The 11,788-nt window shown below is 35.9% G+C and overlaps 1 pseudogene; it reads left to right on the forward strand.

The window, feature by feature from the left end:
- The first annotated feature begins 10,279 nt into the window (after window positions 1-10,279).
- Window positions 10,280-10,926, forward strand: LOC107182341 (annotated as a pseudogene).
- The last annotated feature ends 862 nt before the right edge of the window (window positions 10,927-11,788 follow it).

Here is an 11,788-nt window from a genome sequence, read left to right on the forward strand (position 1 = left end):
CAGAAGCGCTAAGAGAACCTGGAGAATGGACTTAGAAAACAAAGCAAGAATACCTCTGCCAGAAGAAGCTTCCCTGTTTTGGGTGGGTGATACTGTGGTCATGTCTAAGTAGAAAAAGGCTAGATAGTGCATGGCTGCTAACAGTGATGGAGAGGAAAGAGGATAAAAATTTTTAAAAAACCCACAATCTTAATAACTGTCATAGCTCAAAGAATTGTCCATTCCACTGTAGAAATAGCAGAGGCAGCCCTTTAAGAGAGAAGCCGGGAAGCTATCCTAAGCTGTCCTCTAGCTGTCCTCTCTCTCCATGGCCTTCTACTAAGAGCTATTTTCAAACATAATTATGCAATAGAAGAATTGTTCTCAATGACTTTATAACATGAAAGTTTGATTCTACCGCCTTAGTGGAAAATGGTGTAAGTATAAAAGGAAATATGCTATTTCAAAATTTCCTTCCAAGTTTTACTTTTAATAATATAGATATGTTATTTTTGAACCATTTTCTTTATATTGTCTGATATGTCAAAGAAGTAATTATTTTGAATGACATTAAAACTCAAGATTTTCCAATATAGGGCTAGGGTTAGGGTTAGGATTAGGGTTAGGGTTAGGGTTAGGGTTAGGGTTAGGGTTAGGGTTAGGGTTAGGGTTAGGGACCAATGCTGCCACCTTCCTGAGAGCCTGACCAGCACCTCCCCCTCATGGGAGATCTATTGCCCCTCCTTCCCAACTCAAGGCGGTCCCTCCCTGCTGAGCTTGGGCTCTGTAGGAGGTCTAGGCACAATTAGAAAGTGACAAGGTTGTGTGGCTCTAAGACTGGGGCCATTTTCTCTCATGTGCCTGACTGGTGCAGAGCCCTCCCTTTACATGGCCAAATCTTGGTCTGTTTGAACCTGATAAACTCTGCTGAGACCGCACAGTAACAAAGGTTTGCAAACACTTGGCAGATGGCAGATAAACTTAGTATATCCTGGGACTTTTATTAAGTGGCCACAGACCCAACACTGGCACTGAGTTTAAATCTGTTTAAATATGGAGAACAACATTCATTTCTATCTGGTGACTCACTGATAACCTACCTTATGCAACTCCAGTAGCAGCAAAGGCTCTTCCAGTGACTGAGCCTAACAGGCAGACGACAGGCAAAGGCAGGCAGAAGCTAATCTCAGGGTTTCTTCCACCTTTGGCTGACCTGCTTCTGGGCTCAGTGTTGGTGGAAGCTGGGGTTGGTATGCGTCCTGGTCCTTTCTGTGCACACCCAGGCCCAGCTGTGGATTGCTTTGTGACTCTAAATAGATTGCCCAGACCTAGTATCAGGCAGTGTCTATCATTTACCTGAACCAGAGTCCCTCCCAAAAGTGCCCAGAACCAATATACCCAGTTTCCAGATTTAGACAACATCAGAGCAGGATCCAGGTAATCTTCCCAAGTAGCATATATGTAAAAGGAGATCTCAGCAGGCACCAGATCCTGCTGAGGCAAATTTTGCTTCCTGTGGACAAAACCTAATGAGCAGCTTGTACACTGCCATGGGGGTCAATCCTTCATAGTCAGCCAGTCTGAGGGATAATCCCACACATGAATGGGCCAATAGCAATCAAGGCTCAATTACCACAAGTGGGCTCACATAACCTACAAAAGGGATATTCTTGGAGCACCCAGCTCAGGTGATCAAGGTCCCATTAGGTCCCATAGAAAACCTACTACTTAAGGCCACCCTACCAAGACAGGGAGACACAACAGTTCTAGCTAATACATAGAAACAAACACCAGGAGGCAGCCAAAACAGGAAGACAAAAAAAGAAAGAAAGAAAGAAAAAGCCACAAATAAAAGAACAGAAAACAAATTAAATGAAATGGAGGGGAAAAATTTTCCAGATATGGAGTTCAAAAAAGTGGTTATAAGTATGCTCAGGGAACTTGGTGAGAAGTTCAACAGCATGACAAATGATATAGAAACCATAAAAAAGAACCAGTCAAACATGAAGACTGCAATAGCTGAAATGAAAGATACACAGCAAGGAGTAAACAGTAGGTTAGATGAAGCAGAGGATCAAATCAGCAATTAGGAAGACAAGGAAGCAGAAACTACCCAATCAGAGCAGAAAAAAAAAAAGAAGTATTAAAAAATAATAAAGTTTAAGAAATATTTGGGACAATATAAAGCTCAACAAATTATGTGCACAGGGGTACCAGAAAAAGAAGAGAACAAGAGATCCAAAACTTATTTGAAGAAATAATGACTGAAAAATTCCTTAGCCTGGTGAAAGGAAAATACACACAAATCCAGAAAGCAAAGAGAATCTCAAACAAATAAGCCCAAAGAGGCCCATACAAAGGCACATCATAATTAAAATGACAAAGGTGAAAGAAAAAAAAAAAGAATTCTGTAAGCAGCAGGAGGAAGACAGTTACCTTCAAGGTAGCTACCATCAGACAGTCAGCTAATTTCTCAACAGGAACATTTCAGGCCATAAGAGATTGGCATAAAATATTTGAAGTTATGGAAAACAAACACCTGTAATTAAAACTACTAATGGCTGTCATTTATAATTAAAGGAGAAATAAAGAGTTTTCCAGATAAGAAAAACCTGAGGGAATCCATTTCCACCAAACAAGTATTACAATAAATGTTAAAGAATATTTTTTAAAAGAAGAAGAAGAAGAAGAAGAAGAAGAAGAAGAAGAAGAAGAAGAAGAAGAGAAACATACTTATAAATAATAAAATAGCAATAAATACATACATGTAAATAATTACTTTAAATGTAAATGGCTGAAATGCTTCCCACTCAAAAGGGTTGCTAAATGGATAAGAAAACAAGACCCATAGTATGCTCTCAACAAGAGACCCACCTCAGAATGAAAGATACACACAGACCAAAAATAAAGGGATGCACAAAGATATTCATGAAATAGAAATGAAAGAATAGCTGAGGTAGATATAACAGACAAAATAGATTTTAAAACAAAGTCTATAATAAGAGACAAAGGACACTACATAGTGATAAAAAGAGCAATTCAACAAGAGGATATAATCCTTATAAACATTTATACACCCAAAATAAGAGCACCTAAATATAAAAAGCAAGTCTTGATGGACATAAAGAAAGAGACTGACAATAATACAGTCATAGTAGGAATTTTAACACTCCATTGACATTAATGGGTAGATTGCCAGAAGCCAATTCCAGCATGTCGTAATTGCAAGTTTCATCAAAAAGTTGATGGAACTTGGGGACTCAATAGGGTTGAGTCACACATGTAGTCACCTGTTGGGAATGGCTGATGGCATTTCCCCAACCCTGAAGAAGATACATTAAATTGATTGTTGGCTGCCAGGCAGCTCAGGGCATCTTAATCTACATTATTGCCTCCTACTAGCCAAACACATGAACAGCCATAGGAAATGCTGTTCCCATTCTGACAATGCTTCTGTATAGGAAATCCTGACCCTTTGAAGTGTATATCTCTGCCTCACCTCAGGGCAATTTGTTAATAAAAAGCATGGGGTCAGGAGATGAGGAGAACTTAGATCTTAGTTTCCTTTAAACTAGGCTCCCCTGATCCCTAAATGCCTTTCAAAATTATATTTCATCTCTGGACTCCTATTTAATCTACGCACAACCTTCTCCAGATTCCTGAACCCTTCTTAATGCTGGAACAAGAACCCTGGTAGTAGATCTTTCAGACAGAAAACCAACAAGAAAAGAGCAGCATTAAATGACACAATAGAAAAGATGGAGTTAATTGGTATTTTCAGAGCATTTCACCCCAAAGCTGCAGAATACATGTTCCTTTCAAGTGCACATAAAAAATTTTCTAGGATAGACCACATGTTAGACCAAAAAACAAGTCTCAGTAAATTTCAGAAGATTGAAATCATCTGACCATAATGGTATGAACCTAGAAATTAATCACAGGGGAAAAAAAGAATAACACAGAAAGACTAACATATTTCTAAACAATGAATGGGTTAAGAATGCAATAAAAGAAGAAATCAACAGAAATCTTGAAACAAAAAAAATGTGAATACAACATTCTAAAATCTATGGGACACAGCACAAGTAGTCCTAAGAGGGAATTTCATAGCATTTCAGGCCTACCTCAAGAAACTAATAAAATCTCTAAAAAAAATTAACTTACATGAACTAAAAAAAATACAAACAAAGCCCAATGTGAGTAGCAGAAAGAAAATAATAAAGATCACAGCAGAAATAAATAAAATAGAGTCTAAAAAAATTAATAAAACCAAGAGCTGGTTCTTCAAAATTAAACAAGGTTGCCAAAATTTTAAGCATACTCATCAAGAAAAGAATATAGATGACCCAAAATAATAATACCAGTAATAAATGAGGATAACTTAAAACTGACACAACAAAAATACAAAGAATTATAAGAAAACATTATGAACAAATGTACGCCAACAAGTTTCACAGTGTGAAGGAAATATGTAAAATCTTACAAACATACAATCTTCCAAAACTGAATCAGGAATAATCATAAAATATGAGTAGACAATTTAAAATAGCTGAAATTTAAGCAGTAAAAACAACAACAAAAAACCACCAGCAAACAAAAGTCCTACACCAAATGGCTTCACAGGTGAATTTTATAAAACATTCAAAGCAGAACTACTCCTATCCTTCTCAAACTTTCCAAAATTTCAAGAGGAGAGAAAACTCCCAAGCTCACTTAGCGAGGACAGCATTATCCTAATTCCAAAACCAGGTAAATGCACTACAAAGAAAGAGAAGTACAGGCCAGTATCCCTGATGAATAGATGCTAAAATTATCAACAAAATATTAACAAATTGAATCCAGCAATGTATTAAAAAGATCGTACACTATGACCAAGTGGTATTTATTCCAGAGATGCAAGGCTGGTACAATAGCTGGAAATCAATGTACGCCAACAAGTTTCACAATGTGAACAAAATATGTAAAATCTTACAAACATATAATCTTCCAAAACTGAATCAGGGATAATCATAAAATATGAGTAGACAATTTAAAATAGCTGAAATTTAAGCAGTAAAAACAACAACAAAAAAAACCCACCAGCAAACAAAAGTCCTACACCAAATGGTTTCACAGGTGAATTTTATAAAACATTCAAAGAAGAACTACTCCTATCCTTCTCAAACTATTCCAAAATTTCAAGAGGAGAGAAAATTCCCAAGCTCACTTAGTGAGGACAGCATTATCCTAATTCCAAAACCAGGTATAGGTACTATAAAGAAAGAAAATTATAGGCCAATATCCCTAATGAACATAGATATAAAAATCCTCAACAAAATATTAGCTAACTGAATCCACCGATCCAGTCAAAAGATCAAACACTATTTTCAAGTGAGATTTATTCCGTGGATGCAGGGTTGGTACAATATCCACAAATCAATAAATGCGATACACCACATGAACAAAATGAAGGATAAAAATCACATGATCATTATATAGATGCAGAAAAAAAAATTGACAAAAATCAGCACTGTTTAGGATTAAAAACTCTTGGCAAAGTAAAAATGGAGAAAAAATACCTCAATGTAATAAAGGCCATGCATGAAAAACAGTTTACATCATACTGAAAGGGCAAAAACTGAAAGCTTTTCCCTTAGTATCAAGAAAAAGACAGGGATGTCTGCTTTCATAACTCTTATTCAACCAGTACTTAAAGTCTTAGCCACAGCAATCAGACAAGAAGAAATAAAAGACATCATATTTGGAAAGAAAGAATTAAAACTGTCATGCATAGATGACAAGACACTCTATACAGAAAACTCTGAAGATTCTAGAGAAAGGAAAAAAAACCTACTAGGATGATAAATCAATTCAGTAAAGTAGCAGGACACAAAATAAATATCCAGAAATCAGTTGGATTTTAATAAATCAATAATGAACTGTTTTAAAGAGAATCTAAGAAAATAATCCCATTTATAATAGCATTAAAAATAAAATAACTAAGACTAATTTAGACAAGGATATAAAAGACCTGTACTCAGAAAATTATAAGATACTGAAGAAAGAGCTGAAACTGGTTTGGCTCAGTGGATAAAGCATTGGCCTGCAGACTGAAAGGTCCCAGGTTCGATTCCAGTCAAGGGCATGTACCTGGGTTGCGGGCACATCCCCAGTGGGGAGTGTGCAGGAGGCAGCTAATCGATGTTTCTCTCTCATCGATGCTTCTAACTCTCTATCTCTCTCCCTTCCTCTCTGTAAAAAATCAATAAAATATATCAAAAAAAAGATACTGAAGAAAGAAATTGAGAAAGATACAAATGAATGGGAGTATATATCATGTTCTAAAATAGGAAAAATTAGCATCATTATAATGTCTATACTACCCAAACAAATCTATAGATTCAGCTAAATTCTAATCAAGTTATCAATGATGTATTTCAAAGAATTACAGCAAATATTCCAAAAATGTATATGGAACCACAGTGACTGTGAATAGCCACAACAATCTTGAGAAAGGAGAACAAAGTTGGAGGTATAGCAATACCTGATATAAAACTATACTACAAGGCCATAGTAACCAAAACATCATGGTACTGGCATAAAAACAGACATATAGATCAATGGATCAGAACAGAGAACCCACAAATAAACCCTCACTTTTATGATCAATTAATATTTGACAAAGGAAATATTTTTCTGATATATTTCCTTAGGTGAACAAAACAAAAAGAACTACATCAAACTTGCCGGAGTCCATTCATTGTCTTCACTAGCCAAAGACAGCCTATTCAATAAATGATGTTGGGAAAACTGGAGAAATATGTGCAAAACTAGACCACCCCCTCACACCATACACAAGAATCAACTAAATATGGATTAAAGACTTAAATGTAAGATTTGAAACCATAAAAATCCTAGAACTAAACATAAGCAGTAAAATCTTGGTGAGTTCTTGTAGCAATATTTTTCTGATATATCTCCTTGGGCGAACAAAACAAAAAGAACTACATCAAACTAAAAAGTTTTTGCACAGCAAAGAAAATTAACAACAAAATAAAAAGACAACCCACTGAATGGGAGTACATATTAGCCAATGATGCATTTGATAAGAGGTTAATACCCAGACTATATAAAAAACTCATCATCAAAAAAAAAAAAAAAAAAACCACCAAAAAACAATCTAACTGAGAGGGGGCAAAAGACCTGAATAGATACTTCTCCAAAGAGGATGTGCGTATGAAAAGATGCTCAATGTCACTAATAGTCAGAGAAATGCAAAGTAAAACTACAACGAGATACCAAACACTTGTCAGAATGACTATCACCAATAAATCAACAGACAAGTGTTAGTGAGGATGTGGAGCAAAGGGAACCCATATGTGTTCTGTCGGTGGGAATGAAGATTGGTGTGGCCACAGTGCAAAATAGTATGCCAGCAGTAGATTAGTGGATAACGAAGCCTTGATACATTTACACAATGGAGTACTACTTGGCCATAAAAAAAGAAGAGAATCTTACCTTTTTGGAGAGTATGGATGGACTGGAGAGTTTTATGCTAAGTAAAATTAAGCCAGTCAGAGAAAGACAAATACCATATGATTTAACTTATAAATGTGAAATCTAATGGACAAAATAAATAAACAAAATAGAAACACACTCATAGATACAGAGAGCAGACTGACAGGAGTCATAAAGGAGGAGGAGTGGGGGGACCGGGTGAAAAATGGAAGGGATTAAGCAAAAACAAACAAACAAAAACAAAAAAACACCTCATTAGACACAATATGGTGATTACTAGAGGGAAAGATAAAAGTGTGTAAAGTGGGGATAAATGGTGATGGAGAGAGACTTGACTTTGGTTGTTGAAAACTCAGTGCAATGTACAGATGATGTATTATAGAACTGATGACTTCAAAGCTATATAATCTTGTTAACCAATGTCACCCCAATAAATTCAATAAAAATTTTAAAAAGACAGAAATATAACCACTGACAAGATATTTAATAATATTTAAGAAGTCATTGTTCATAGATTTTTAGATATATTGTGAGGTTAGATAGTTGTCATAAGAGTCTTTGTCTTTTAGAATATAGTTATGGATTAAATGAAATTATATATTTGGAATTTGTTTTCAAAGAATATAAGGAGGGACATGGTTAAAACTGTAGAAGAAACAAATTTGGATGTGTGTTGATAATTGTGGAGGCTGGTGCAGAGCAGTGTGGAGTTCTTTCTTGTATTCTATTTTCTGTATGTTTAAAATATTTCAAAACAGAAATTAAGAGACAATAACAGCTGAGTTAAGAGGACAGAACAACCACCATTACAAGGCTTATCAACTTTGAATTATACTATTTAAATTGTAAAAAATTTGAGAATAAAAAATTAGTCAATTGAAACATTAACCCAATGACATTTTTATGAGTCCAAAATGTTAAAAAGATAATAGAAGCCAGAAATTGCCATTTGAGATAGCAATAAAACAGTCCAGCTCTTTGAATACCAGTAACTAAAAGGAGAAGAAAGGGCAAGGATCCTAATTTTGAATTAAGAACTATAACCAAATAAACCCATGATGAGGGAAAACTCTACTTTACAGAAGAACGACAGCTAATAAATAAGAACAAAAAAAATTATCATTCCACAATCCCCTTTAATGAATATATTAACTCAAAAAAGGACTCTGAATAAATGCCAAATCCATTGGGTATATGGTAGATGATTAAACTGGAAATTCATATGGTGATACAAAAGTTATACCACATTTTAGCTTCTAGTTGCAAGGATGAGAATGTATGGGGACAACTGAGGGCTCAGTCTGTCATCACTCTGATCAAGTAGTACCATTGGTATAAATGATGGCACAAACCAGGTAATATAGGTTTCTTGATGAGATGAGATATAAAGTAAACAACATCACTTAGAATGTATTTTAGAAAACTTACTTACCTTAAATTCTCTAGCCTTTAGATCTAGCTTTCAGATTTCAGGATCCACAAAAGCTGTTTCCCTTACATGTAAGTTGTTTAACTTACATGACACCTTGAGGAAGCTGCACACAAATGCAGAAGGATTGACCTTCTGTAGGACACCAGGCCAGGTCTTGTCAAAAAATGAACGTCATTAAAAGTGACCTGCTAAGGAAAAAGGAGCTGAGAGGACACAAATACCAAATGGAATATGGTTTCTGGAATAAATTATCTTTGGAAGAAACCAGCTGGAAAGGGCATTTTAGGGACTTTTGAGGAAATTTGATTGCAGAACTGAGTGTAATATAAGGAAAAATATATTGCCATGGAATAATGGAGATCATTAACTGAAGAAAGCATGTTATAAATCAGCACATAAAGTATAATTTTATTTTGCAAAAAGAAAAAATACATAGTCATATATAAACATAAAAAGTTTGGGAGGATATACCAAGAAAGAAAATGATAGTTTCTTAGGGATGAAAATATGGTGTGGTTTTTTTTTTTTTTTTGTATTTTCATGATCTGTGTCCTCAAAAATTATTCAAAGAAGAATTTATTTTTGTAATAAAAGCATTTGATTAAAGAAAAACTATTAGCATTCCTGTATGAGACACTGGAATATTAAGAGACTTTTTCACTGATGCAAGGTAGTGACTAATTATGGACTAACTCGATGATATGCAGAGCTGCATAAAGATGATTTTGAGAAGATTGAAAGGAGGCATTTGGACATGTGTGCAGTCACAGTTCACAAATAGCAAAAATTGAAAACAAACAAAAATACATATACAGCTGGCTCCAACTATAGTTTTCTTTATGGACCTTTAAAGCACTAAGGGTCCCTGGGACATTGTTGCTGACAATTATTCCATCAAGTGCCGGAGGTTTGTTTGTTTGATTTTATCATGTCTTTGAAGACTGAGCTTTAAGGGGGGTAATTCCTGACATCCTCTGAATGGTGACAGGTCATAAAATATTCAGGATCTAGACATCTTACCAGCACCTCTCAATCTCATTAACACTTCATGTTGGTTTTTATGGCTTTGTGCATCTGGACGGCTTTAAGCTAACAGGAAGAAAATATCTGTAGTCCTGATTGCCAAAGCAATAGAGCAGAAATGCTTCCCTTGGTATTTCCTCTCTGGGCTCTTTCTGAATTATTATATTCCTTTATTTATATTAATTAGTTTTTTAAAATTTTCTTAACTGTACATCTGGAATAAGCAAGCTGATAGTAACACATAGTTCATCTGCTCCTCTAAATAAAACACCGCAAAAATTTAACTTAAAGAGGAAGTGGCAGCAGGAGCTGCATGTATCAGGGCCACAAGTGTGCTGAGTTGCTCTGATGGAACTCAGATAAGAAAAAAACATCACAGGGAAAGGTATAAAGACATCACAAGAAAAGAACAGATTTCCCAAAAACAATGATTCAAAGACATTCCCAAGAAATGTTGTTAAAGGGAGGTGGACCTAAAAATCACATCTAAGAACTTGGAGAAAAGTGCCCTGTTACCGGAGAAAACAGGTGTGACGCAGTTCAGGAACAAGCAGCAAGGGGATAAAATATCAAAGAACAAATTCCAGCAGGCCAATAAAGTCAACAGGAAGAGAAAATCCCAGCCAGGCTTTAAAAGTGATGGATTAGCACCCATGAAACAGAAATGGGATGATTTCAAAAAGAACTGAAGCAAAGCAGACAACTCAGTGATAAAACCAGAACTATGACACTGTTGCTCAGGCAAAGCAGATTTGGGGGATCTTAAGAAGAAAAGACTGTGACAAAGAAAAAGAGTGAAGTTGATGAGCAATTTGCGGAAGTTGATTCAAGGAAAAATGAAACATGGCATTTGCTCATGTGATCCAGTGTCATATTAATTATGGCAATGAAGAACAGAGGAAATAGGCTTTTGAAGAACTGGGATGGGAACACACACAGTGAGAAAGATACAGAGGCCCATCACAGAGAGCTCTCGGAACGCACCTCTCCAGCTTTGTTACACTACCTGCAAGGGCACGTCCAAGAAGTGTTGTTGGTAAGTCTGCGTGTGTGTTGGTGTCGGACTTTCTGGGAACTGCCATTGGAGAAGGTCCACCTGCCCTGAATGTCATCACCAGCTAGGCAGCAGGAAAATTGCATCCGGGTAACAAGGAGGGAGAGCTTCCCCTTGCAGAACCTTCTAAAAGACATCTTCTCCTGTGGTGGTTAATAGAGCAAAATAAAAAGGTGAAAGAACACAGAAGACAAGATTGTTTTGGAAAAACACTCAGAGCATCTGGGTATGAAGGGCCTGAAGTCTGGGACTTTATTCTTTCTAGCCTTCTCCAGAGTCTTACCAGGAAGTTGCAAATAAAGTCAAAGCTGGATTGAACTAATCCCACATTGGGAAAAAACACACACAAAAATACCAGCAAAGCAATAGTAATGCTACTTGAAAAACTGTCTGCATAGATGGAAATGATTAACAAGATGGAATAACTTTTTCTCTTCTTATCTGTTTTCCCAGAATTGAAAAGAGGGGGGTGAGGATCCCCCTTACTGGTAATTTGTGCACTCTGTGTATATGTTTCTTCTTTGTATAGAAATTTATGCATAAAATGCTTTCTAAAGAAAGAGTTTACTTTTGTAAAATTAGTCTGCACATCTATTTGCCTATAGGAAGAAAGTAAGTCATTTCTGAAGCCTGACTTTCCAAACTAATACACGAACCTCCCATAAATAATAAATATATCACAATGGCCCCATAGAACCTCTATCTTTGCAAATGGGGCCATTTGTCAGTTTTCTACTGTTCCAGGAACTTACAGTCTAAACTTCTCTTTTTGGAGAAAAATGCTCTCAAGAGGATTTTTATGG

This window comes from Myotis davidii, unplaced genomic scaffold (assembly GCF_000327345.1).
Source record: "Myotis davidii unplaced genomic scaffold, ASM32734v1 scaffold373, whole genome shotgun sequence".
NCBI classification, from domain to species: domain Eukaryota; kingdom Metazoa; phylum Chordata; class Mammalia; order Chiroptera; family Vespertilionidae; genus Myotis; species Myotis davidii.